General features: G+C 37.4%; 1 protein-coding gene across 15 annotated transcripts in view; it reads left to right on the top strand.

Moving 5' to 3' along the window:
* Window positions 1-26676, top strand: part of DAB1 (DAB adaptor protein 1) — an 863435-nt gene that overhangs the window by 51290 nt on the left and 785469 nt on the right. For 14 of the 15 annotated variants that reach the window (XR_009210852.1, XM_058430794.1, XM_058430808.1 and 11 more), the window contains 2 exons: window positions 2390-2545; window positions 6014-6124. The gene's annotated coding sequence lies outside the window, so the exon portion shown is untranslated. The remainder of the gene's footprint in view (window positions 1-2389; window positions 2546-6013; window positions 6125-26676) is intronic. The other variant, XM_058430793.1, reaches the window with a different exon arrangement.

A 26676-nucleotide genomic window follows, 5' to 3' on the forward strand; every position in this document is an offset into this window, starting at 1 on the left:
TTTTATGTCACATTCCCAATGAGTTCCATCCACTCTTTTCAAAAGTTTATGGACTTTATCAATTTATCTAGTATAGAAAGGAGTGGAAACCACCAAAGGCTTAAGGAAGGGGCTGTTCTAACAGCTTTTCTGTACAAAGGAGCCCCCATTCACAGCTGTGGGGCTGAGGATACTGAGGAAACCCTTCCCTAGCTGCTCTATAACTGCTCTCCCTAACTTGCTCCATTATCCCAAAGGCTTTCCATTCATCAAATCTCATTTCACCTTCACAGAGACTCGATAAAAATATATAACCATTTTGCAGCCAAAGAAACTCATTCACAGAGAGGTTATGTAACTGGCATAAGGTCACACAGCTAGTATTTAACAGAGCCAGGACTTGAATTCAGGTATCAAGAATGAGGCAGCTCATCCTCTTAATCATTACATTGTACTATCTTATTGAATATTTTCTTGCATGACAGCTGGTGACCTTCTGAGAGGAGCTTCTTCAATTGACAAAAATAAACGTTCCATTATGTGCATGAATGTGTATAGGCATATGTAATACCTTCCCCCAAAGTTAAATTTCCCCTTTCTGTCAAACTCAATGATAACAGAAGGAACACAAGATACCTTATTTACAATTGCAAAATCGTACTGTTCCCTAATCCACACAGACAGTCTTGAAAGTGAGCCCAGACATGGAAGAAATGCTGCTTTGAATGTATACTAATCCACAGTGAAGGACTTATCATATTAAAACATTTCCCATCTCCCTGCATTATCATCACCAGAGGACACGTTATAGGCAGAAAGGGAGAAGCTGCTAAAATGAATTAGTTGCCTCGTTTTCCAGCACAGAGAGGTGAGACCACATGAATGTAATATTCCATGACATGAAATGGTCAACTTCCTTTAACAAGACTAATTCAACCTGAATCAGCACGTAGGTGGGGGAGGTGTGAAATGCTTGCATCTCTCTCCTCTGGACCTTGAGACTTCTGAGAAGATCTTAGTGGCACAGCAAGCAGAGAAGACAAAATGCCTCAGGCTGCCTGTCTTTGGCTCCCTGACCCCGTCAAAGCAGGCAGCCAATACAGTGTAAAGTTGTCCATAGACCAGAAGTTATGTACCTTCATTCCCCACTCAGGTTTGCCCTTAATTTGCTGTGTTATTTTGAGCAAGTCATCGCAGCTTTCTGCTTTGTGTCTCTGGCATAACCAACCTTACATCGTTGGCCTTCCACTCGTTTTTCAGAGTGGAAAGCACTGCAGCTCAGTCAGTGGTAAAGAGCTTGAACCATGAAGGCGAGCCATTTGGGTTTGAATACTGAATCTGTCACTCATTGCTGAGTGACTTGGGCGCCCTATTGAGCCACCTTATGCCTTGATTTTCTCATCTGCAAAATGGAAATACTAATAACAGTACCTCTCTCACATGGTGTTGTAAGGATTTAGTGACCTAATCCCCATAAAGGTTTTAACCACACTACTAGCACATGCTAAGCACATAATAAATGATGATGGTAATTATCATAGTCTTCTGTGAGGCTCTAATTAATACAGCAATAACTAACATTTGTATAGCTTGTTACAACTTTCTATATAAATTAATCCCATTTAATCTTCCTGAAAACCCCAAACAATATTATAGGTATGGCTTATTCCCAATTCAGATGAGAAATTTAAGAACAACATGGGATAAGTAACCAGTCCAAGGCTACACAAATAGTTATCGTAGGTTACTGACTGAACAAAGCACTCTTTTCTGTCTTCTTTCTACAGCTTGTAAGCATTAACCTCTTTTATACATGTAAGGAATGATTACTATCACAGAAGAATCAGGGATCTCTGAACTTCAACATGTTCTAGCATTTGTAGGTTTTCTCATATTTGCTTTTACACAACACTAAAAATGCTCTGAGTTTTCCAACTAAAGGTAAGAGTAGTGTTCTAAGTGGCTAAGACATCTATCTTTTAGCCAAGATTAGATTAAATGTGTTATAGAGGAATGTGAAGAGAAAGAGGGGACGTATTATTAATCTCCTGACTTGCAAAGTAGGATCATACAGCGAGACAATAGTCTTGTAAACTGGAGTATTGCCTTCAGAGATAAATTACCAAGCCTTGGTTCTCCCCTTTACCCTGTCTGGGGCTGAGCCTAAGGGACCTAGTTCTTAGCATATGACAGGAAAGCCATGGGAGCAGCTGCTCATTGGTAGGAGGATCTAATTCAGAAGAAAGTCCCTTTCTAACCCAGAGAGTTGTTTGGAAAGAGGAAAAAGAGCAACGAGGTGGGCAGAGGTGTTCTGATATTCCCTTCTTTAGGCCAAAGCCAGGAGCTACATTGGAGAAATAACGGGAAATATATTGATGGCACTGTGTTTTTATTTTCATTCATTCCTCAGGACTCTAGAATGAGCAAACTTCTGTGACTACACCACAGGAATCTGCAGTGGGGCATAATGTTGTCAAGCAGAGAGACACAGAAGGGGAAGCTGGCATTCAAACCACTAGGCTCCCCAGGCAGAGAACATCACAACAGGCTGCAGGGGAAATGACTGGTCAGTGAACTGGATGCAGGATATGACAGAGATGTGGGGATCTGCAGCCAGTAGAAAGTGAAGGGAGGGTAACCAGGATCAGACCAAGCTGAGGGACAGACCAGACTATGACTCATTCCAGCCACAGGAAGAGGAGGGCAGCAGAACCAAGCAGTCAAAGCTGATGGTTCCAGAGGCCAAAGCAGGTAGAGGCTGCTATGCCCAATGACTCAGCAACCCTTTGCTTTCTCCAGTGGGTGTCATCCATGGCCTCTGCCTTGTGTATCTGGACACTATATTAAGGCAGGTGCAGGGGAAGAGAGAGACCATCCAATAAATGGATGATGATGATGATGATGATGATGATGATGATTATTATTATTATTATTGAGACGGAGTTTCGCTCTGTCGCCCAGACTGGAATGCAGTGGCATGATCTCGGCTCACTGGAAGCTCCACCTCCCAGGTTCATGCCGTTCTCCTGCCTCAGCCTCCTGAGTAGCTGGAACTACAGGCGCCCGGCACCACGCCCAGCTAATTTTTTGTATTTTTAGTAGAGACGCAGTTTCACCGTGTTAGCCAGGGTGGTCTCGATCTCCTGACCTTGTGATCCGCCTGCCTCGGCCTCCCAAAGGGCTGGGATTATAGGCGTGAGCCACCGCGCCTGGCCAGGATTACTATTTTTTAAATCAGAGACACTGAGCACCACCTAAAGGGACTTAAATTATGCAATTGGAATGAAACTAAAGTGAATTGAACATTTAGTTTCACTTAGATTTTATTTTTCCTGCCAACTATCATATGAGAGTTTGAGAGGGAGCCCAGATTAGACTTTGAGAAAAATAAATAAATTACATTTTATCTGCACACATGAATTCTAGAGTGAGTTAAATTTACCACAGCATGCATATATATGTATATATATGATACCTTGTTTTATATAGCTCCTTATAGTTTTAAAAGCGCTTTGTACATTAACGACATTTGATTCTTACAATATTTTCGAGACTTTGGCAGGACATAAGTTATTTTTCCCACTATACTGACTAAAAAACTGAGGGCTAATTATTTCTTCAGCATTATAGTTTTAAGTGATTGAAAGGATTGGACTTAAATTTATCCTCTAAATCTAAAACTAGTATTTCTCCCACTATATCATGTTGCTGAAATACATGTGTATGATATATATATATATATATATATATATATATATACATACACACATCTCCAAGCATAATGTTTCATGGATGGTTATATTTTGAAGAGTATAAGTAAAATAAAAAGTCATTCAGACTATACATAAAGAGACAAGTCATTCAGAAATGTTTGTATAGGACTCTGCAATACTCTGAATCCTACAAATGAAGATGTAGAAAAATGTACAATAATTACACTTCTTTGGTACTTGAGAACTGTCTTGATCTATCCTCTACCTGTATTTCCATTTCTATGTTCCTTTGTCTGGAAATCTTCTCCTGTCAAAGATGCTTCCCTGGTCCTCCAGGGAATTTCTTCATCCAGTGTTTCCCAAACCATGTTTTACAGAATACTAGTTCCCTATGGTGTAAATAGGTATAAAAAGGAAAAAGAGTTCTAATGCTCAAATAAATTTAGAAAACATGAAGTTAAACATATTAAATAGATGTCTTTGCTAACAATTTTTTTAGATGCTTTGATATGATAACTTAGGTTTATGACTCCTAGAGGGAGATTAAATATGTGGCATTTCCTACCTTATATAAACATTGAATCATTTTGGTTAGTGGTATTCTGTATTATTCGTGTTCATGTTCTTTAAAGCACATGTTAACACTGCCCCCTTAATCAGTAACTCTGATGGATGAGAGAGAGTTCGGGCTATGATATGGGTCATTCTATTGACCATTAAGGTTGATTCAGCTGATTGGGTGGATGGATGGTTATAGCCTGGTGCTACATGCTCCAGCAAACAGTGCCATCTTCCCATGAGGACCACTATTAGGCCAAGTGTCTGTAGTCCCCTAAAATCTTGATTCCTGCTTCAGCACTTCTTGCCATAAGTCAGATATCTATAGCCATGGATCATTCTGGAAGAAAATTAGGTCTAGGTGAGAAGAGTGCTAGGAAAATTAATTTCATTCATTAAAGCAACAAATATTTTTGAACACCTGCAAGGAGCCAGACATTGTGCCATGAGCTAGGGATATAGTAATAAATAAATAAAGTATAGTCACTATTTTCTTGGGCCTCACAGTCTAGGGGGCTGGGAGTTGAGGAACAACACACATGGAGACTAGAATGATAACATAGTGTCATGTTACATAAGTGTATGCTTAGGTACAGTGGAGGCATGTGGCAAGAAGTGCCTGTGTCTGTCCAGAAGAATCAGAGACTTTAGGGAAGAGGGAGTGCCAAGGCTGAGGCTTGTAGGATGAGCTGTATTTTTGTCTGCTGAAAATGTAGAACATCCCAAGAATAAAAAAGAACATGTAATAAAGGAGAGACCTCTGAAAGAACATGGTACTGTCAGAAAACAAGAAGCAATACAGAAACTGAAGGATGTGTTGGAGGATCTAATGCTAGAGAGATACACAGAAACCAAATTATGATAACCCTTGAGCCTCATGCTGAGGAGTTTGGACTTTACCCTGTTGGTGACGAGAATCTGTTTACTATTTTCCTAGGCTGTTCTGACACTCCTCCTTCTCCACTGATGTTGACAAAAAGTTAGATCGTGACAGAAGCAACCAGCAACCCAAATCTTGGGTCCCTATGGGTGGGAGAAACTAGGATTCAGCCAGTCCAAGGGAACCAATCTTGTATTTGGAACATAGTAGCAGGATTATTCCGAGGCACAGTTAGGATTTACGGTTCAGGGAGGATCCATCACCATGGGGCAAGATCAATGAGGAGCCTCAGGACCCCAGCCTAGAAGCCAAAATATAAGCTGTCTCTCACTTCTGGCAGTGCATTCAAAAGTAATCAGGACACCAGGACAGATGCTATGCCCCATCAACTAGGCAAACACTCTGTGGATTCAGAAATGGGCTGCTAGTCATGAGACACACTGAGGACTAGAAAACTGATCCCCAAAGCTGCCTCTTTGTGAGGTTGAGTCCTCTTACTAAAAGCCTAGTGATTTACAACCATTACCTCATGTAATCATCACAACAACCCTAGAAGGAGGTTTCACTATCCTTGTTTTACAAAAATGGAAGCTGAGTTTTTGAGGCATAGCGAAACTTGCCCAGGTATACACAGGGAGTTAGTAGACAAGACAGAACTTAAAATCTGGTCTGTCTCACTCTGAAGTCTGACACAGCTCAACCAGCATGCTACACTTGCCATGCAACACTGACCAGCATTTGTCAGTATTGGCCAAAGGATGAGCTGGGACTCCCTTGAAGTTCCTTAGTACCAGCAGCAGAGAGGAATAGAGTAAATCATGGCCCACTGTATTTGCTGACTTTGCCACTCAAGGGCCACTCTCTCTTCTTCATGGCTTTCTAGGTACTTCCATGCAAAATATTATCAGGATCAACACTCCTATGGCACCTTCCTCTGAGAAACACAATGCATTATGAAAAAATTATCTCTTTAATTCCCAGCCATCCACCTGAGGTAACAGTCATTTCTAGTCTTTTATTTCCAGTACCCAAGTTAAAGGGACTAATTTACAAGGTAATAGAGAAAATTCTTCCAGGATTCCCCAGCTAGGAAAAATGTCCTGTTCATTTATTTTCTCTGCCTACTAGAGGCTATGCACTCTGTTCTGTACCTTGGGGCTCTAGCCTAGATATTGTGTCTGGATTACTAAAATTGCTTAACAAATTCACCAGCAAATTTCTATTAAGTACCACTGAGCTCAGATTATGGCCTAAAAGCCCACTTTAGATAAGACTTTTCCCCACTTGGAGCCTCAGCTTCCTCATCTACCAAAGGAAAAGATTAGCTTTGTGATATTTAAAATCATGTGTAACAATGTGATTCATACCCATTTTACAGATGATGAAATTGAAGATCATAGGGTTAATGGTTCAAATACATTTCAGAATAATTCTAACCAGTTGGTAAGGTGTTATTTTCAAAGAAATAAATGCTTAAAAATATGTATTGAGCTCCTATTACATGCAAGGCCCTATGGGAGTACATAAATAAAAAGAAACCAAGCTCTCTAAACAACTATTGATATATTAGAGGAGAAAGATACATTTCAAAATTTCAGCATGATATGAGAGGAGTTACAGTGAGAACATTAATAAGGTTTCAGGAGAATAGAGAGAAAAATTGCTACCTAAGCCCAGGATTTCTAAGAAAGCTTAAAACAAAGGCAACACCTCAACTGGGAGGAAGAATTAAACTGTGAGTTGATGAAATTGACCAATGACCAGTTGCTCCTTGGTAGCTTCTGGAAAAAGACATCCTAACTTTACTTTCACTGCTTTTGGAATCTAAAAATAGAAAACTTTAGCAAATAGAGTCTTAGGATCTGCCCAGTGGAAAAAGAGCTGTAAAGAGATCATAGAAAAGCTAAATAGAGAAGGTCCTCAAAAATAAGAGGCGTATGCCTAGAATGTCAGCCTGCTATCTAGCAATAAATATGGTGGGCATAAAAATAAATAAATGTGTCTGACAAGAACAAGGGGAAATAAAAGGAAAAGGCATGAAAATAATAGGAACTTGCACATTGTCCAAGCTATCCAAAAACCCTGGTAAGATTAGAGTGATTATAAGAGACAAAACCAAATTGATAAGGGGATGTCAAGATGAGAACAGCAAGGGAGACAACAGTAAGGACAGAGATAAATAAGCGGTTTTTCAAGTCCACATTCAATAAGTCCTCAGTTGGAAGGGTTGTCAGGGCCTCAGAGACTCACTCAGTGTAATTTATAGACAAGGAAAAGGCATTCCTTTAAAAAATTAAGCCTTTGCCTCAGTGACTGTTAACAGAAGAGGTTGGGAAATGAATGCTAGAAGAGAGCATAAATTCCCTTCTGGAGGAGAGAGAGCAGCACTTGGAAGAAACAAAGGTGAATCCAGACAAGAGGAAGTTGATTAAGAAGTGTGCTCGGAGATTGAGAGGGTGGTCAAGCCTGGGGTGATTAACTGGTGTGTCTGAAAAGGCACATTCCAAATTGCATAACATCTCAGCATCTCTGGACTGTCAGTGGGGAGGACAAGGTGAGTGTGGGGAGCCCGGGTCTCAGGCACACAATGAGCTGTCTTGCTGTTGGATATGCAGGAGATGGGGAACTGGTATTTGTTGAAAAGAAATTACCTGCTGGGCACTGTGATAGGTGCTTTACATGGCTTGTCTCATTGATTTCTCATCTTACTCTGCAAGGTGGTTATTATCATCAGAAGACTGAGGGTTAGAGATGTTAAATAACCTGCCCAAGTTCACATGGTAAGTAGCAGACCTAGGATTTGAACTCCAGTCTGTTTGATTATAAATATGCACTTTTCACTTCACTCCATATGTGAAACAGTCATATCCTTTTATATTTTCATAATGAACGTGTCAAACCTAGTAACTGGTAGGAGCTCAAATAATAGTAGCTAGTAAAAGTAGAAGTAGGAATGGAAAGAGAAGGAAAGGGAGGATCTGTGTGTAAAAGGATCATAGTATGTATCTCAAAGAGCTGTTGTGAGAAACAAAGTAATATATGTCAAGTTCCAACATAGGGGGGCCTAGGGCATAGTGGGAATTCAAAACCGGTGGATCCTTCCTTGGTACTAGACACTTTGTATCATATTTCTTTGTAAGTTTTCTATCTGTTTGAATTCCTGTATTATGCTATAAGCTACTAGAGGATAGAAATTTGCCTAATTAATCTGTATTTTTCACAGAATCCTACACATAATGAAGCCAGTGTGGATTTATTGAATGTGGGCAAGCGCAAATGAATGCAGATGAGGACTAAATAGTATAAAAATGTCACATTTACCTTTACAATGACTATTGTCACTAATATTATTTTATTATTCCTAATAGCTATCTACCATGTTTAAAATACACACACACACATATGAGTACACATGCATGTGAGTGTGAGTGTGTGTGTAGTAATGTACCAGGTGCTTTATATACATGTAAAACCAGTTTATTGAGGAACCCAAACTCAAACATGTATAAACATGATGTTTTTCGCATTCACTGTTTGCAACATGCTGGTAAAATTTCCTTTTCTGATTCTTTAGCGATAGATATCTTGGGCAGAATCTATAACTTTTCAATCATTTTCTGTTATTAAAAGTTCATCCAATATACACCTCCCATCTGATACCAGATTTCATACCTGCCCCTCCTCTGTGCTGCCTAGAATTGTGACTTAGGGACGGTGGGAGAAAGTTGCTTTGGGCTGGTTCTGGGATACTTCTACTTGTCTTTCCCACATTCATCTCCTCTGATATTGGGGGTTGGAGGATGTATCAGTTCCTTTTCATGCTACTATGAAGAAATACCCGAGACTGGGTAATTTATAAAGGAAAGAGGTTTAATTAACTCACGGTTTTGCAGGGCTGGGGAAGCCTCAGGAAATTTACAGTCATGGTGCAAGGGGAAGGAAACATGTCCTTCTTCATGTGGCAGCAGCAAGGAGAAGTGCAGAGCAAAGGCACGGGGAAAGCCCCTTGTAAAACCATCAAATCTCGTGAGAACTCCCTTGCTATCATGAGCACAGCATGGAGGTAACTTCTCCCATGATTCAGTTGCCTCCTGCTAGGTCCCTCCCATGACATTGTGGGGATTATGGGAACTACAATTCAAGATGAGATTTGGGTGAGGACACAGCCAAACCATATCAGAAAGGCAACAGAGCAGGAGGGGCAACTACCACTTTCTTACCAGCTCATGAAAATAGTTCCACTCTCTTGGCTGGTTGCTGCTTCTATGGCTCTCCCTCTTATGGTCTGTTGGTGCCTCCTGTTAGCCATATATCCAAATGCTGACCTGGGAAGGTATATATGTGAGGTTCTTGACAGGGCTCAGTGTGGTACACTCTACACTGCTCAACCTCTGCCACACCTTGGCAGGTCACAGCAAAACTTCTTGTTGAGAACCCTTTCCTGACAAGAAATCTTCTTGGTCAGCAATCAAGATAGCCGATACCTACCTGACTTCTGTGACTTCTGAACCACAGATAATTACTCATCCTTGCTACATCAAACCATAGGAGTATGTGAAGGCTGTGCTATTAATTGAATGTTTGTGTCCCACCAAGATGCATGTGTTGAAACTGTAAGCCCCAGTTGTGACGGTATTTGGAGATGGGGCCTTTAGGAGGTAATTAGGTCATAAGGGTGAAGCCTTTGTGATAGGTTAGTCCCCTTCTAAGAAGAGACACCAGATAGCCAGCTTGCCTTTTCTCTGCTCCCTGCCATGTGAGGACACAGGAGGAAGACAGCCAACTACAAACTATGAAGAGGGTCCTCACCAGAACCCAACCATGCTGGCATCCTGATCTAGGACTTCTAGCCTCCACAACTGTGGGAAATAGATTTCTGTTGTTCAAGCCACCCATTTCTGTTGTGTAAGTCTAAGGTATTCTGTTATATCAGCCTGAGCTGACTAAGACAGGCTGATTTGGGGCCATACCCTCTGTTTCCTACCATCTCTCCCAATTCCCTTCTACCTCTTCTTGCATGGGCCCAAGAAGCCACTTGGCTGGTCTGCTGCATAAATAGATAGAGAGAATACCTGGCCTTCTCCCTTGCAGGCACCCCATGCTCGGTGGCAGGGGCGGGGGTGAGAGGGGCAGGATCTTCCTGGCACCTTTTCTTCTTTTCCCTGGGGGCAGGTAGTGGTTCAGGGAGGCGAAAGAAAGGCCTCTGCACTAAGCTCTCAATCCTTCCAGAGCCTCTAGTATCTTCCTCCTCAGCCCTCTTCTCCAAGATTTTTGTTTTGATTTGTTTTGTTTGTTTAAGTGAAGGGTGGGGGGAGTTGGTAATGCTTGAGAAGTGGGGTCATGGGGGTGACAGCAAAGTCAGTTTTGCTGCTTTGAGATAAGCCCTAAAGGAAATGTCTGACCTCAATTTTTGGTGGCAGCTCTTCAATATGAACCCTTTTGTCTCAACACTGAGTTCCAGCTGCCAATTTTGAAGCAAGATAGAGTCTCAATCAACAACAATTTACACATATTTATAACATACACCTGTGTACTCTGTGAAGTAAAACTTCTCCTCCTTTCATAGTTAGAAGAATCAGGCTCAGAAAAGGAAAAGTGAGTTGTCCCAAGTTCCTCACAGGAAGTAACAGAGCTGGCATCCAAACTAGGTCTGCCTGACTCTGGAGTCCATCCTGAGCAAAGAGACTCTCTCACTTAAGCATGGGTGGGAGATACATAGAATATTTTCATCGCCCCAAAAGTTAGTTCCCTCATACTTCTTTGTGGTTAGTGCTCTCCCCGACCTCTAGTTCCTGGAAACCATGAATTTGATTTCTATCCGTACAGTTCTGCCTTTTGCAGAATGTCATAAATGTCATCACACAGCATGTAGCCTTTTGTGTCTGGCTTCTTTCACTTAGCATAATGATTTTAAGGTTCCATGTTGTTGCTACAAGTATCAGTCATACAATCCTGTTTATTGCTGGGTAGTATCCCATCATATGAATGTACCCAATTTTTTTTTACCCATTCCTCAGGTTATAGACACTTGTATTGTTTCCAGTTTGGGGAAATTATGAATACAGCTACTATAAATATTAACATTATTTATGTACAAGTCTTTGTGTGGACATAGGTTTTCATTTCCCCTGGATAAATATCTAAGAATGGAATTGCTGGATTATTGGGTAAGCATATGTTTAGTTGTATAAGAAACTGCTAAACTGTTTTCCAAAGAGGTTGTAACATTTACTTTCCACCAATAGTATTTGAGAGTTCCACTTGCTCCATATTTTCTCTATCACTTGATATTCTCAATTGTTTTCTTTTTAATATTTAATCATGATAGGTGTCCAATGGTATTTAATTATGTCTTCATTTTTATTTCCATAATGATGAATAATACCAAGTATCTTTTCATGGGCTTATTTGGTATTCTCATCTTTTTCTGATAAAGTACATATTTAATTGTTTCCTCATTTTAAAAATTGTGTTGTCTTACTGAGTTTTAGGAGGTTTTTATGTATTCTGCTTACGAGTCCTTTAACAAATATGTGTTTTGCAAATAATCATTTTCTGCCAGGCTGTAGTTTGCCATTTAATATTCTTAATAGTTTCTTTTGAAAAGCCAAAGATTTTAATTTTAGTGAAATTCAGGGTATCCATTTTTTTATTTTATAGTTCATGCTTTTTGTGTCCTATAAAAGCATTTTTGCCTAATCCAAGATTACCAAGACTATTTTCCTATGTTTCTTCCTAGAAGTTTTACAATCTTAAATTTTTAGTTTATGTCTGTGATCTCTCTTAATTAATTTTTGTATATTGTGTGAGGTTGTCATGTTTTTTCCTTTGCAAATGGGCATCTAATTGTTCCAGTGCTATTTGAAAAGACCATTCTCTCTCCATTAAATTGCCATTGTACTTGGTTAAAAAAAATCAATTGATTCTATATGTGCAGGTCTATTTTGGACACTGTTCTGTTCCATTGAGGTATTTGTCTATTTATATGGCAATGCCACACTGTTTGCACTGCTTTGACCACTGTAGTTTTATGGTAAGTCTTGAAATCAAATACTCTAACTCCTACAATTTTGTTCTTCTTTTTCAACATTGATTTGGCCATGTTAGGTATTTACATTTTTATATACATTTTATAATTAGCCGGACAATTTATTTTTTTAAATATCTACTAGAATTTTGACTGGGATTGTGTTGAGACTATAGATCAATTTGAGGATAATTGATCTGTTAATATATTGAGTTTTCCAGTCCACTAATACAGTTTGTCTTTTCATTTATTTAGGTATTTTCTAAATTCTCTCACTGATTTTTTTAATGGTAACAGCATAAAAATTTGCATCATTTTTGTTAGATTTATGCCCATTTCATTTTTTTAATGCTATTGTGAAGGATTAGCTTATTGAAGAAAACCATAACGGTATTTTATTCACAGAATTTTACCCAGAATCCAGTCATGTTCCATGGTCATTAGGGTGGAAACTTTGCTCAGATAGAGCTATCTCTAAACTCCGGCACCACCATTTTGAGAAAGTAACACGGCATAGTTTTCAAGAGCCTATATTCCAGAGTTAGGCTGCCTGGGTTTGAAGCCTCACTCTACCACTGACTGGCTTTTTAACCCTGGGTTTTCCAGGGTTCAATGTCTTCATCTGTTAAATGTGCATAATAATGTACTTACCACATAGGGTTGTTAACAGGATTTAATGAACAGTGACAAGCAAATGTCAAGCACATAGAAATAACTCAAAACATACTAGCTTTTATTATTTCTTACTAGCTATATGATCTTGGGCAAGCTAATTTTGATAAGCTTCCATCTCCACTTTTATAAGTTAGAGATAATAATAGCATTAATAGGATTGTGTTGATGATTAAATTAAAATTAAGACTTGAAAAGACAGCGTACAGTGCCTGGCACATAGTAAGCCCTTATTAATGGTAGCCATTAATAGCATCTATATTGGTACACTGTTGGACATATACAGGCATACCTTAGAGGTATTGTGGGTTCAGTTCCAGGCCACAGTGAAGTTCATGTCTCAGTAAAGAGAGTCATGAATTTTTTGGCTCCCAGTTCATGTAAATGTTATCTTTACACTATACTGTAGTCCATTACGTGTGCAAAAGTATTATGTCTTTAAAAGACAGTGTGAATACCTTAATTAGAAAATACTTTGTTGCTAAAAACCGTGAATGTTCATCGGAACCTTCAGTAAGCGGAGTCGTGATCTTCTTTGCTGGTGGAGAGTCATGCTTTGGTATTGGTAGCTGCTGATTGATCAGGGTAGTAATTGCTGAAGATTGGGGTGGCTGCAGTAATTTCTTCAAATAAGACAACAATGAAATTTGCTGCATCAATTGACTCTTCGTTTTGTGAAAGATTTTTCTATACATGTGATACTGTTTGATAGCATTTTATCCGCAGAACTTCTTTCAAAATTGGAGTCGATCCTCTCAAACGCTGCTACTGCTTTATCAATCAAGTTTATGTAATATTCTAAATCCTTTGCTATCATTTCAACAATGTTCACAGCATCTTCACCAGGAGTATATTTCACCTCAAGAATTTTGATTCTGAACTTTATTTGATCATCTATAAGAAGCAACTCCTTATCTGTTAGTTTTATCATGAGGTTACAGAAATTCAGTCACATCTTCAGGCTCCACTTCTAATCCTAGTTCTCTTGCTAGTTCCACCACATCTGCAGTTTCTTCCTCCACTGAAGTCTTGAACCCCTTTTCAAAGTCATCCATGAAGGCTGGAATCAACTTCTTCCAAACTCCTACTAATGTTGATATTTTGACTTCCTCCCTTGAGTCACAGTGTTTTCAATGGCATGAAGAATGATGAATCTTTTTCCAGAAGGGTTTCAATTCACTTCACACAGATTCAGCAGAAGTACTCTCTATGCATCCATATCCTTATGAATTGTACTTCTTAAATATTTGAAAGTCAAAATTACTCCTTGATTGATGGGCTGCAGAATGGATGTTACATTAATAGGCATGAAAATAATTTTAATCTCCGCACATATCCATCAGAGTTCTTGGATGACTATGTGTGTCAACGAGCAGTAATTTTTTTGAAAGATATCTTTTTTCTGAGCAGTAAGTCCCAACAGTGGGCTTAAAATATTCAGTAAATTATACCATAAACAGATGTACTGTCATCCAGGCTTTGTTGTTATATTTCTAGAGCACAGGCAGAGTAGATTTAGCATAATTCTGAAGGGGCCTAGAATTTTCAGAATACTAAACAAGTATTGGTTTCAACTTAAAGTCTCCAGCTACATTAGCCTCAAACAAAAGAGTAAGCTGTTTTTTGGAGCTTTAAAGCCAAGCGTTGACTTCTCCTGTCTAGCTATGAAAGTCCTAGATGGCATGGCATCTTCTTCCAATAGAAGACTATTTTATCTTCAATGAAAATCTTTGGTTTAGTGTAGCCACTTTCATCAATGATCTTGGCTAGATCTTCTGGATAACTTGCTGCTTCATCTTGCACTGTTCTGTTATGCAGATGCTTCTTTTGTTATGGAGATGCTTGCACTTTTATGTTATGGAGATGCTTCTTTCCTTAAACCTCAGGAACCAACTTCTGCTAGCTTCCAACTTTTCTTCTGCAGCTTCTTCACCTCTTTCAGCCTTCATGCGATTGAAGAGTTCAGGGCCTTGCTCTGGATTATGCTTTGGATTAAGGGAATGGCTCAGCTGGTTTGATATTTTATCCAGACCCCTCAAAACTTCCTCCATCTCAGCAATAAGGCTGTTTCACTTCCTTATTCACGTGTTCACTGGAGTAGCACTTTTAATTTTCTTTAAGAACCTTTCTTTTGCATTTGTAACTTGGCTGTTTAGCACAAGATTCCTATCTCAGCTTTTTTATTTGTTTGCTTGGTTTCTGAGACTGGATCTCACTTCAACACCCAGCCTAAGTGCAGTGGCGCGATCTCGAGTCACTGCACCCTCCACCTTTCAGGCTCAAGTGATCCCACACCTCAGACTCCTGAGTAGCTGAGACCACAGGTGCATGTCACCATACTTGGCTAATTTTTGTATTCTTTTGTAGAAACAGAGTCTTGCCATTTTGCCCAGACTGGTCTCAAACTCCTGAGCTCAAGTGATCCACTGGCCTCCAGTTCGAGCTCAAGCTCCCAAACTGCTAGGATTATAGGCATGAGCCACTCATTATGCCTGGCTAATAAGCTGTACTTCTCTCAGTTTTTGACATACCTTCCTCACTAAGCTTACCCATTTCTAGTTTTTGACTTAAAGTGAGAGATGTGTGACTCTTCCTTTCACTTGAACACTTGGAGCCATTGCTGGGGTTATTAATTGGCCTAACTTCAGTATTGTTGCATCTTGGGAAATGGAGAAGCCTGAAGAGAAGGAGAGAGATGGGGGAATGACCAGTTGGTGGAGCAGCCAAAACACACTCAACATCTATCCATTAAGTTGTTGATTTTATATGGGTGCAGTTTGTGGTGCCCCACAACAATTACAATAGTAACTTCAAAGATCATTGATTACAGATCACCATAACAGATATAACAATAATGAAAAACTTTGAAATATTGCAAGTATTACTACCAAAATGGGACACAGACATGAAGTGACCACATACTGTTGAAAAAATGGCACTGATAGAATTGCTCAACACAGGGTTTCCACAAACCTTCAATTTGTAAAAAGTGCAGTATCTGCTAAGGCAATAAAGAGGTGCACCATAAAGCAAGGTGCCAAAATGGACACTAAGCCAATCAATATTTTAAAAATAAAATACCTACTGGACAATGAGTACTTGCAGAAAAGCTTGCAGGAGAAATTAAAAAGTCATAAAAGTGGACTGCTGCATATTTAGATGATGCACAGACTGACACTGAAAACTATTTTCAGCCAGGTACAGTGGCGCATGCCTATAATCCCCACACTTTGGGAGACCAAGATGGGCGAGATTGCATGAGTTCAGGAGTTGCCTGGGCAAGACGGTGAAACCCCATCTCTACAAATAATAAAAAATTAGCCATGAGTGGTGGCACATGCCTCTAGTCCCAGCTATTCAAGAGGCTGAGGCAAGAGGATTGCTTGAGCCTGGGAGATGCATGCTGCAGTGAGCAGAGATCATGCCACTGCACTCCAGCCTGGGCCTGGGCAATAGAATGAGACCCTGTAAAAAAAAAAAAAAAAAAAAAAGAAAAGAAAAGAGAGAGAGAGGAAGAAAAAAAAGAAAGAAAGAAAGAGCAAGGGAAGGAGGGAAGAGGAAGGGAGGGAGGGAGGGAGGAAAGAAAATGGACTATTTTCAACCATTCATGCTAAATGGTTCTCTTTGGTTGTCTAGTATACTTTCTGTTTCCATATATTGTTTCTAAACCCCATCGCAGATGGTGGTTTTCAAGCTTCAAGTGAAAATAAATCTATTTATTGCAATGTCTTCTAGTTACATGCACCCAATTATCACCGTCATTCAGAAAGCGGTGGCTGCTGATGTTGAGCGGCAATGTGACATTAGGCATTCAATGTTTGTAGCTTCAAAGCATTACCTGCTTACCCAGGAAAAATTTAAAAGCACCCAAGATAGTACCTTTTGTTTTTAATTCTTCTACTTTCTAAAAAACAAAACAAAAAACCTTGCCAACTTATTAATGCCAGGCAAGAAAGAGACAGGAGGTTCTAGAAGATATAAATGCTGATTGAGCATTTTGGATTATGGCATGATATTGGCATAGATGATAACATAATATCTAGGGAAATTAGCCAATTTCACAAACATATATTGAGTGTTTGCACAGATCGAGACATCGTGGGTAGCATAGGAAATCACAAATCAGTGGTATACAACAGAAAAAGGCGGTGAAGATTTAAGCCACAGATATGAATGTCTAGTTGTTGTGAGACTTAAAAAACTATGTGTCTTTGACTGTGTCACCTGCCCTCTTTTTTCATATTCTTCATCTGTAAAATATGGGACCAGTGGAATGAGGTTGATTGGAACTTAATGATCTGGATTTTATTCTCTAGTTTTAAGATCCATTCTCTGGCTTCAAGCTTGTTTCATTCTTGTGGGAAGAAAAGGAGCCTACCTCGAAAATAATTATCCTAAGTGCTGTTTGAGTAGGAGCTGGATTAATAGCCTCGAGGTGGTAAAAATCCTGCATTATAGGAGATATGAACTAAATTAACATTGCAGACTGCCTTCTCATCTATAGAACAGGCTTAATTATCATTGCTTTGCGGTTTGTAGAATTAGTGAATTAATGTTTTTCAAACTCCTAGAATATTGCAAATATATTGAAAGTTAGTTGCTTGCCCTTCTGGATCTATTGTCGACTTAAACATTCCCAGATGCTGTGTTTTTACATAATAAGGAAAACCGTACCTTGAAGACATTTGAATCATAAACCTGCCCCAGAAAGGTAAAGATCCAAATCAGTTTTACTGTCTTCAAGGTACCAAATTATCTATTATTTTAATGTAAATAATTTGCCCAATTTAACCAGCACCAAATTACCCACTACGCTTTTGCTTTTTTTTTTTTTTTTCCTCAATTGTTTTAACCAGAAGCAAAGTCCTACCTTGATAACTATTCCATATTGGGATCTATTTAAAAGCTTTGGAATCATTTTGATCTGTGCTTAAAATTTCTCTCTGCTGTTTACACAACTGTGTTACTTAGTTTACTTTCTGTGAGCCTCACTTTCTCCATCTGTAAAATGAGAATGACTCCACTTTCTAGGTTTTTTTGTAAGGTTTAAGAGATGAAGTCAGTAAAGCTTTTAGTAGAATGCAAAGAATAAAATAGGTGTCTCTAAATAATAGCTATTGTCAGGATTGCCTCTCACCTCCATGAAATAGAGACAGGATTTCTGAAAGTTGTTCTTTCGTTCATCATATCTTGTTTCGTCAACTATAATACCAGATTCTTCAAGTAGTTTAAATGAAAGTAGCCTAAATGAAGCATCTTTTTAACTTCCAGCAATAGGAGAAAGTTTATATCTATATAATAGGAAACTATTCAGCTTTAACAACAATCTGATACTATGGAATCACGTTATAAAGCAAATTGAAAAAGTAATTAGGCAACTATATATATATATATACATATATATATATATAGAGAGAGAGAGAGAGAGAATGATCTCAAATATATAAAATATGCACAGAACAAAACATTGGAAAGAAACAATACAAAACGCCAGGGGCAGTGGCTCATGCCTGTAATCCCAGCACTTTGGGAGGCCAAGGCAGGTAGATCACCTGAGGTCAGGAGTTCAAGACTGCCCTGGCCAACGTGGCAAAATCCTGTCTCTATTAAAAATACAAAAAAATTAGCTGGGCATGGTGGAGGGTGCTTGTAATCCCAGCTACTTGGGAGGCAGAGGCAGGAGAATTGCTTGAACCCAGGAGGTAGAGGTTGCAGTGAGCCGAGATTGTGCCACTGCACTCTGGCCTGGGCAATAGAGTGAGACTCTGTCTCAAAAAAAAAAAATAAATAAATAAAAGAAAAGAAAAGAATAGAATAGAAAAGAAAAAAAAAAAAGAAGGAAGGAAACAAAAGATTTAAAGTGGGTGGTAGTAGGAATATGGTAATTTTTTCCTTTTCCTACTTTTCAAAATATTGACAAATTTTTATACATTTCAACATATGGATTTTTTTTCTTTTTTGTCTTCCACTTTTCAAAATTGTCTGTTTTAACACAATGAACATATATAATGTATTGCCAGATAGAAAACTACATTTATTTGAGTGCGGAGTAAAGAAATCTGTGTATATCAATTGCTGAAGAAGTTTCAAGCCTCATGAAGAATTCCCAAGACAACAGCCCTCTCTGACAGGGCCATGCTACTTAGTAATCAGTTTTAGTTTGACGCATATTTATCAAATTCTCTCCTAATCTACTTCAATTACTTTTCTTGTTTTTTCACTTTTGCAGTCTCCTGAGGATAACTTTATATTTAATTTAAATGCCTATGCTATGTATAGTTAAGAATGGCACACAAGATCAACCTGTTAAAAATGTATGAGAAATATAACTGGCCCATGATTGACACAATGTGGATATATTTTTAAATTTAAGAGATGGAGCCTCCAAGTGTTCAGAATCCTGATAGCTCTAGTTTTGGTCTTTATAATAGGATACTCAGTTTGGAGCCCTTAAATCCCATTATGACCTCCAGAGAATAATCTAGCTGTGCCCAAAATCCATTTAATTAAGTACGACTTTTTCTTATTTTACTTAAAGCATCGTTCTCGTATCTCAAGATTAGTCATTGGTAAGCAAGGTGGGGAGAGCAGACTGTCAGGTAAGAAAAATAGAAAATGGCTTTGGTGGCCTCAGGCCTCTCTTCTTGACGGAAAATGGCACATAGCCTAGTATCCATGGAAAAACTGGAGAGGTAAAGTGTGATGGGGGAACTGTCTGTGGGTAGAAAGTTTTCAGACTTAGCATCAGTTTTCAGCTCACTAAGGATTTTTCTGTACTCTGCTCAGTAATGGTAAAGAAACAGCCACAGTTACTTGGCATATGTCTGACTTCCCAAGAAAATTATGAGATGTAGGCAGTCAGAGAATATCCTCTCTATTTCTGCTCCGCACAGCATATGGCATATCATATCCACTCAATAAATATTGGTGAAATTCAATTTGCATTGTACAAACAGGCCTTTGAAATTATAGCACTGTTAGGAGTTTTCATAGAGGAGATGGAATGATTTTGAGAAACCAGAAATCAGATTTTATTATCACTCCTTTGCTTATAAAACAAAACAAACAAAAAAATCTCTGCGATGATTCTTTCCATGGCACTTCACCCTTAAGTTTGGCCTCTGCAGCTCTTGAGAATTGGTGGTCCCTGACTGCCTCTCCCAGTTTATCTTGTACCACTGATGCCATCCTTCATTTCGCTTCAGTCACGCTGGCCTTTCAGTTTCTATAATAAATGTGCTCATTCTCACCTCAGAGCTTGCAGTTGCTGATTCTTCTGCATGAAATGCTTTCCTGCTGTTTCTTTATATTCTTGATTCCTTCTTACTTAGGTCTTAGCTCATCTGTTAACCTCCCAGAGAAGACTATCCTAATGGCCATATTCAAGTCCAGTCTTCTCATTACTCTCTGATTACATCACTGTTTTATTTCCTTCACATAATTTTTTATTATCTGGAATATCTTCTTTATTTATTAATTCCCCTATTTATCCTTACTAGAAGGTAGACTCAAGGTAGGCAGGGACTTCCTTGGTCTTTGCTACTGATTCTCCATGTTCTGTAGAATATTTGTGGAGTGAAGGAGGGAGAGAGGAAGGGAGGGACGGAAGGAAAGAATAAAGGAAGGGAGGGAGTGAGTAAGGGAAGGAGGGAAGGAAGCAGGAAGAGAGACAGGGACTAAGGAAAGGAGGGAGAAAGGGAGGACAGAAAAGAAGAAATGAAAAGAAGGTAAAAAAGCAAGCAGAATAAATTTTAGATCAGACAGTCATTACAACTGTCCTATGTGATAGGATCCATAATCACAATTTTACAAATGGGTAAATTGATATAAGAAGAAGTTATTTATCTATATAGCAATCGCAGATGGTGAATGGAAGAACTAAAATTCTAAATAGAATCTTTTTGAATTAAAGAACAGCTCTTTATCTTGAAAGACATTCTGAACTTCTGCTCCAGATGTGTTAGAGTAACTCTTGCCAGACTTACCCTTGTACTACAAACAACTAGAAAACTGGGAAAAAATATAAGAAATAGCTAATATAAGACACTGAACACTAGGCAGCTCAGGAATGGGATCCCTGATAAGATGGCAACAGACGAGGTGAAAACTGCCCTTGCTCTTGCTTTCTGCCTAGAGGCACTTTTGGATTGCAGCAGAGGGAGGTGTATATCAAGCAAGGATGGCAAACTGAAGAGCTTAGGAAATGATCAGAGTTCAGTGAAACTGAAAGGAGCAGGACATAATTTCAAAGAAGAAATTGGTATACAGACAATAAGCTCCAGAAATATGCATATGATTACCCTTAAGATGCATATGATCATATCATATGTGTATGATATCATGATATGCCTATCATATCATATGCATATGATAACCTATGAATGCATAGGGCAGAAGCCCACTTAGCTGATCAAAGAACAACTAGAGAACTCTAAGCCAAGCAATTCCAGAGTGTATAAAGGAGCTTGAATTCTGAGCAGCAAGAGGAGGGATATTTCAATGAAGACTCCATTATTGGGTTAAACAAGCCCAAGAGTAAAGGCTATTTTAGACTTGTCACAGCAAACTTCAAAAACAAGCCTTTAAATGTTCAAGGTGATCTAAAAGAAACTGCCAAAATGAACTTCAACACTGTATAAAGGAAGATAACAAAATCTAGAATTCAGTAACTAAATATTTACAGTGGTCAACATCCCGTCCCATAAAAAAGTTACAGGACATGTGAAGAAGCAGGAACAGATGACCTAAAATCAGAAGAAATTAAGTCAGTAAACAGTTATAGATCAACAAATGGCAGAGATGATGGACTTAGTAAACAAGAACTTTAAAATAGCTACTATAAATATGTTCATAGATTTAAAGTGAACTTTGAAGATTAAGAGGATACAAATGTACTATATAAATAAAAGAATCAAGTAAAACTTCTAGAGTTGAAATATGTAATATCTGAAATATATATGTCACTGGAAATTTTTTTTTTTTTAATTATACTTTAGGTTTTAGGGTACATGTGCACAATGTGCAGGTTTGTTACATATGTATCCATGTGCCATGTTGATTTCCTGCACCCATTAGCTCGTCATTTAGCATTAGGTATATCTCCTAATGCTGTCCCCGCCCCCCCCACCCCCCACCCCACAACAGTACCCGGAATGTGATGTTCCCCTTCCTGTGTCCATGAGTTCTCATTGTTCAATTCCCACCTATGAGTGAGAACATGCGGTGTTTGGTTTTTTGTCCCTGCGATAGTTTACTGAGAATGATGTTTTCCAGTTTCATCCATGTCCCTACAAAGGACACGAACTCATCATTTTTTATGGCTGCATAGTATTCCATGGTGTATATGTGCCACATTTTCTTAATCCAGTCTATCATTGTTGGACATTTGGGTTGGTTCCAAGTCTTTGCTATTGTGAATAGTGCCGCAATAAACATACGTGTGCATGTGTCTTTATAGCAGCATGATTTATACTCCTTTGGGTATATACCCAGTAATGGGATGGCTGGGTCAAATGGTATTTCTAGTTCTAGATCCCTGAGGAATCGCCACACTGACTTCCACAATGGTTGAACTAGTTTACAGTCCCACCAACAGTGTAAAAGTGTTCCTATTTCTCCACATCCTCTCCAGCACCTGTTGTTTCCTGATTTTTTAATGATGGCCATTCTAACTGGTGTGAGATGGTATCTCACTGTGGTTTTGATTTGCATTTCTCTGATGGCCAGTGATGATGAGCATTTCTTCATGTGTTTTCTGGCTGCATAACAGCAGATTAAAAACTGCAAAAGAAAAGATAAGGGAATTTGAAGACTTCGATAAAAATGATCCAAAATAAAATACAAAACAAAATAATTCTCAGTGACAGAGACCATGGGGCAATATCCAGTGATTTAACGTGTATGTAATTTGAATCTCAGGAGAGAAAGAAAACAGAAAAATTATTTGAATGATGGCTGACAACATTCCAAATTTGACTATAAACTCAAAGATTAAAGAGATTAAATGAAAATCAAGCAGGATAAAAAACAAAACAAAACAAATCTATGCCAGCATACATCACAATTAGATTTCTGAATACAAATGATAAAATGAACATCTTAAAAGAAGCCCAAGAAAAGGGTACATTAACTATAGAGGAATACAAATAAGAAGGTTCACTGATTTTTTTTATCAAAAAAAAAGAAAGAAATTCAGAAAATAAAGGAAAAATCTTTAACATGCTTTAAAAAAAAAGCTGTCAACCTAGTATCCTGTGAAAGTTTTCTTCCAAAATTAAGACAATATTGGAAATTTTTTAGAAAAATAGAAGCTGAGAGAATTTGTTGCTAAAAGTACAGAATACAAGTAGCATTAAATGAAATTTTTCAGATAGAAGGAAAGTTGTATCTGCTGAGGACTTGGATCTGTACAGAGTTGTGAAGAGCACCAGAAATAGTAAACATGTGAGTAAATAAAATCAGTTTTCCTCATTTTAAATTTTTTATTAAAAAATAATAAACCATTTAAAGCAAAAATAACAACATTGTGTTGTGGAGTTTGCAACATATGTAGAAGTAATGACAATATTGCAACAGATAGAAGGGGGAAATGGAAATATGTTTGTAATATTCTTACATTACATGTGAAATGGTATAATATTATCTGAAGTTAGACGGTGATAAGTTGTAAACCCCAGAGCATTTACCTAAATAAATAACTAAATAACCAAATATATAAATAATAAACACCAAAAAGAATGGCTAATAAGGCAATAGTGGAGACAAAGTAGAATACAGAAAAATACTTAATCTAAAAGGTGAAAAGGATAAAAAATAGAATAAAAAACAGATGAAAACAAATAGCATGACAGTAGATTTAAATTCAACTATGTCAATAGCTACATTAAATGTAACTAACATAAACATGCAAATGAAAAGGCAGAGATGATTAAAAGCACAGCCTGGATTAAAAGCAAGACCTAACTATAGGCTAAGTATCCCTTATTCTAAATGACTGGACCAGAAGTGTTTCAGATTTCTGATTTTTTTTTGGAATTTGGAATATTTGCACTATATTTATGGGTACAACATCCCCAACCTGAAAATCCAAAATGCTCCAATAAGCATTTCCTCTGAGCATCATGTTGACACTGAAAAACTTTCAGGTTTTGGAACATTTTGGATTACAGATTTTTGGATTAGGGATACTCAACCTTTATATGCTGTCTACAAGAAACACACTTTCAACATAAAGACAACATAAAGACACAGATAGGCTAAAAGTAAATGGTTGGAATACACCAATCATAAAAAATCTAGAGAAACTATATTAATTTTAGACAAAGTAGGCTTTGGGACAAGAAATTTTACCAGGGATAAAGACTAATTTTTCGTAATTATAAAAACATAAAGATATCACAATTTTAAATTATAAAAACATAAAGATGGTATCACAATTTTGAAGCTTCAAAATACATGAGGCAAAAACTGAATAAGAACTGAAAGGAAAAATAACAAGATTACCATTAAATTGTGAAATTATAACATTTCTTCTCTCAGTAATTGAAAAGATAAATAGACAAAAAAAATCAGTAGAATATAGAAGCTTTGATCAGTACGATCAACCAATTTGAAATAATATTTTATAAAACAACACTCAACAACAGCAGAATACACCTTTTTTTCAAGTGCTCATGGAACTTTCACCAAAATAGAACTTATGCTGAGCCATAAAACAAGGTTCTCTGTCTATCACAAAGATAATTAGAATAAAAATCAATTTTTTCAATATCTAGAAATTACCAACTAAAACATGTGTCAAAGAAAAAATAACAAGTGACTTTAGAAAATAAACTGAAGTGCATTACAATGAAAACACAACATATCAGCTTTGTGGGATGCAGCTAAAACAGTGCTTAAAGGGAAATATATATATTTAAGTACTTATATTAGAAAAATAGGGTCTAAAGTCAGTTAACTTTATTATTAACTCCCCACTTTAAGAAGCTATTAAAAAGAGCAAATTAAACTCTAACTGAAAGAAAAAATAATAATAAAGAGAAGAGCAGAAATCAGTGAAACAGAAACCAGGCAAACAATAAAGAAAATCAATATAACCAAATATTGGTTCTTGGAAAAGGTCAATAAAACTTTAATAAACATATAATTATGCTAACCAAGAAAAAAACAGGAAAAGACATAAATTCCAATATTAATAAGGAAAGAGGAGACATCACCATAGATACTATAAATGTTAGTGTTAATAAAGTAACATTATGAATACCTTTATGCCAATAAATTCAAGAACTTAGCTGCATAGGAAAATGTCTTGCAATGCAAAACTTTAAAAAGTTGATAGAAGAAGAAATGGAAAACTTGAATAGTTCAATATGTACTCAAGATATTAAATTTATAATAATAAACTTTCTTCCAAAGGAAACTTAAGACACAGATGGCCTCATTAGCAAATTCTATCAAACATTTGAGGAAGATAGTACCACTCCCACACAAAATCTTTCAGAATTTAGATGAGGCCAGAGCCATGCTAACCATAAACAAAAAGAGCAATACATTCTGGCCAATAGCGTTTATATCCAGAACACAACATTGGTTGATAATTTGAAAATTAATCAACATAATTTATGATACAATTTGAAGGAAGAAGAAAAACTATACAGCTCTCACTATAGATACAAAAGAAACATTTCACAAAATTCAACACTCATTCATAACAAAACCTTTCAGCAAACTAGGAAGAGAAAGGAACATACCCAAGCTAATAAAGGGCATCTATGAAAAGCCACAGCTAATCTCTTACCTAGAAAGCTGGTTACCTTTCCATAAGATCAGGATCACTTTCATCATTTCTATCCAACATTGTACTGGAACTGCTAGTTATTAAAATAAATTTGGAATATAAAAGGCATAAGGCTGAAAAGAAATAAGTAAAACTGTTTATGTTCACAGATGTAGAAAATTTTAATCTCCAGAAATGTACTGGAATTAAGAGGTGAATTTAGCCAGATTGCAGGATACAAATTCAGTATACAAAAACCAATTATATTTTCATATACTGGTAATAAGCAATATAATAATTTCTTAAAATACCATAGAAATAAGTTTAATACAAAAGCACTAGACCTATATAATGAAAATCACAAAATATTGCTGAAATTTTAAGATTCAAATAAATGGGAAGCTTTACCATAATGCTGAATTAGAAAACTCAATATTTTTATGATGTCCATTTTCCCCAGATTAACTCGTGATGCAATGAAATCTCAATCAAAATTACAACAGGGGATCCCCCACCAAAATTTACAAGCCTATTCTAAAATTTAGATGAAAATGCGAAAGACCTAAAATAGCCAAAATAATTTTGGAAAAGATTAACAAAATTGGAGGACTTATGATACCTTATTTCAAGACTTTTCATAAAACTACAGTAACAATGCATAATAGAATTGATGTAAGCATATCATTAAATGGAACAGAACAGAGATTCCTGAAATAGACCCACATGTATATGCTCAACTGATTTCCGACAGAGTTGCTAAAACATTTCAATGGGAGAAAAGACTGTCTTTTTACCAAATGGTGGTGGAATTGCTGGATATTTATATGAAAAAGAAAAGTACTAGACCCTCATCTCATATCATACACTTAAATTACTTGAAATGGATAGTGGACACAAACATAAAGGCTGAAATGATAAAGCTCCTAGAAGAAAATATATAATCAAATATTCATAACCTTGGGGTAGATACGTATTTCTTAAGACATATAGATCATAGAACATAGCATGAGAAATACATAAATTTTACTTCACTAGAATTAAAAACTTTTGTTCTTGAAATAAAGACCCTGTT

This window comes from Hylobates moloch, unplaced genomic scaffold (genome assembly GCF_009828535.3).
Source record: "Hylobates moloch isolate HMO894 unplaced genomic scaffold, HMol_V3 SCAFFOLD_18, whole genome shotgun sequence".
NCBI lineage: Eukaryota > Metazoa > Chordata > Mammalia > Primates > Hylobatidae > Hylobates > Hylobates moloch.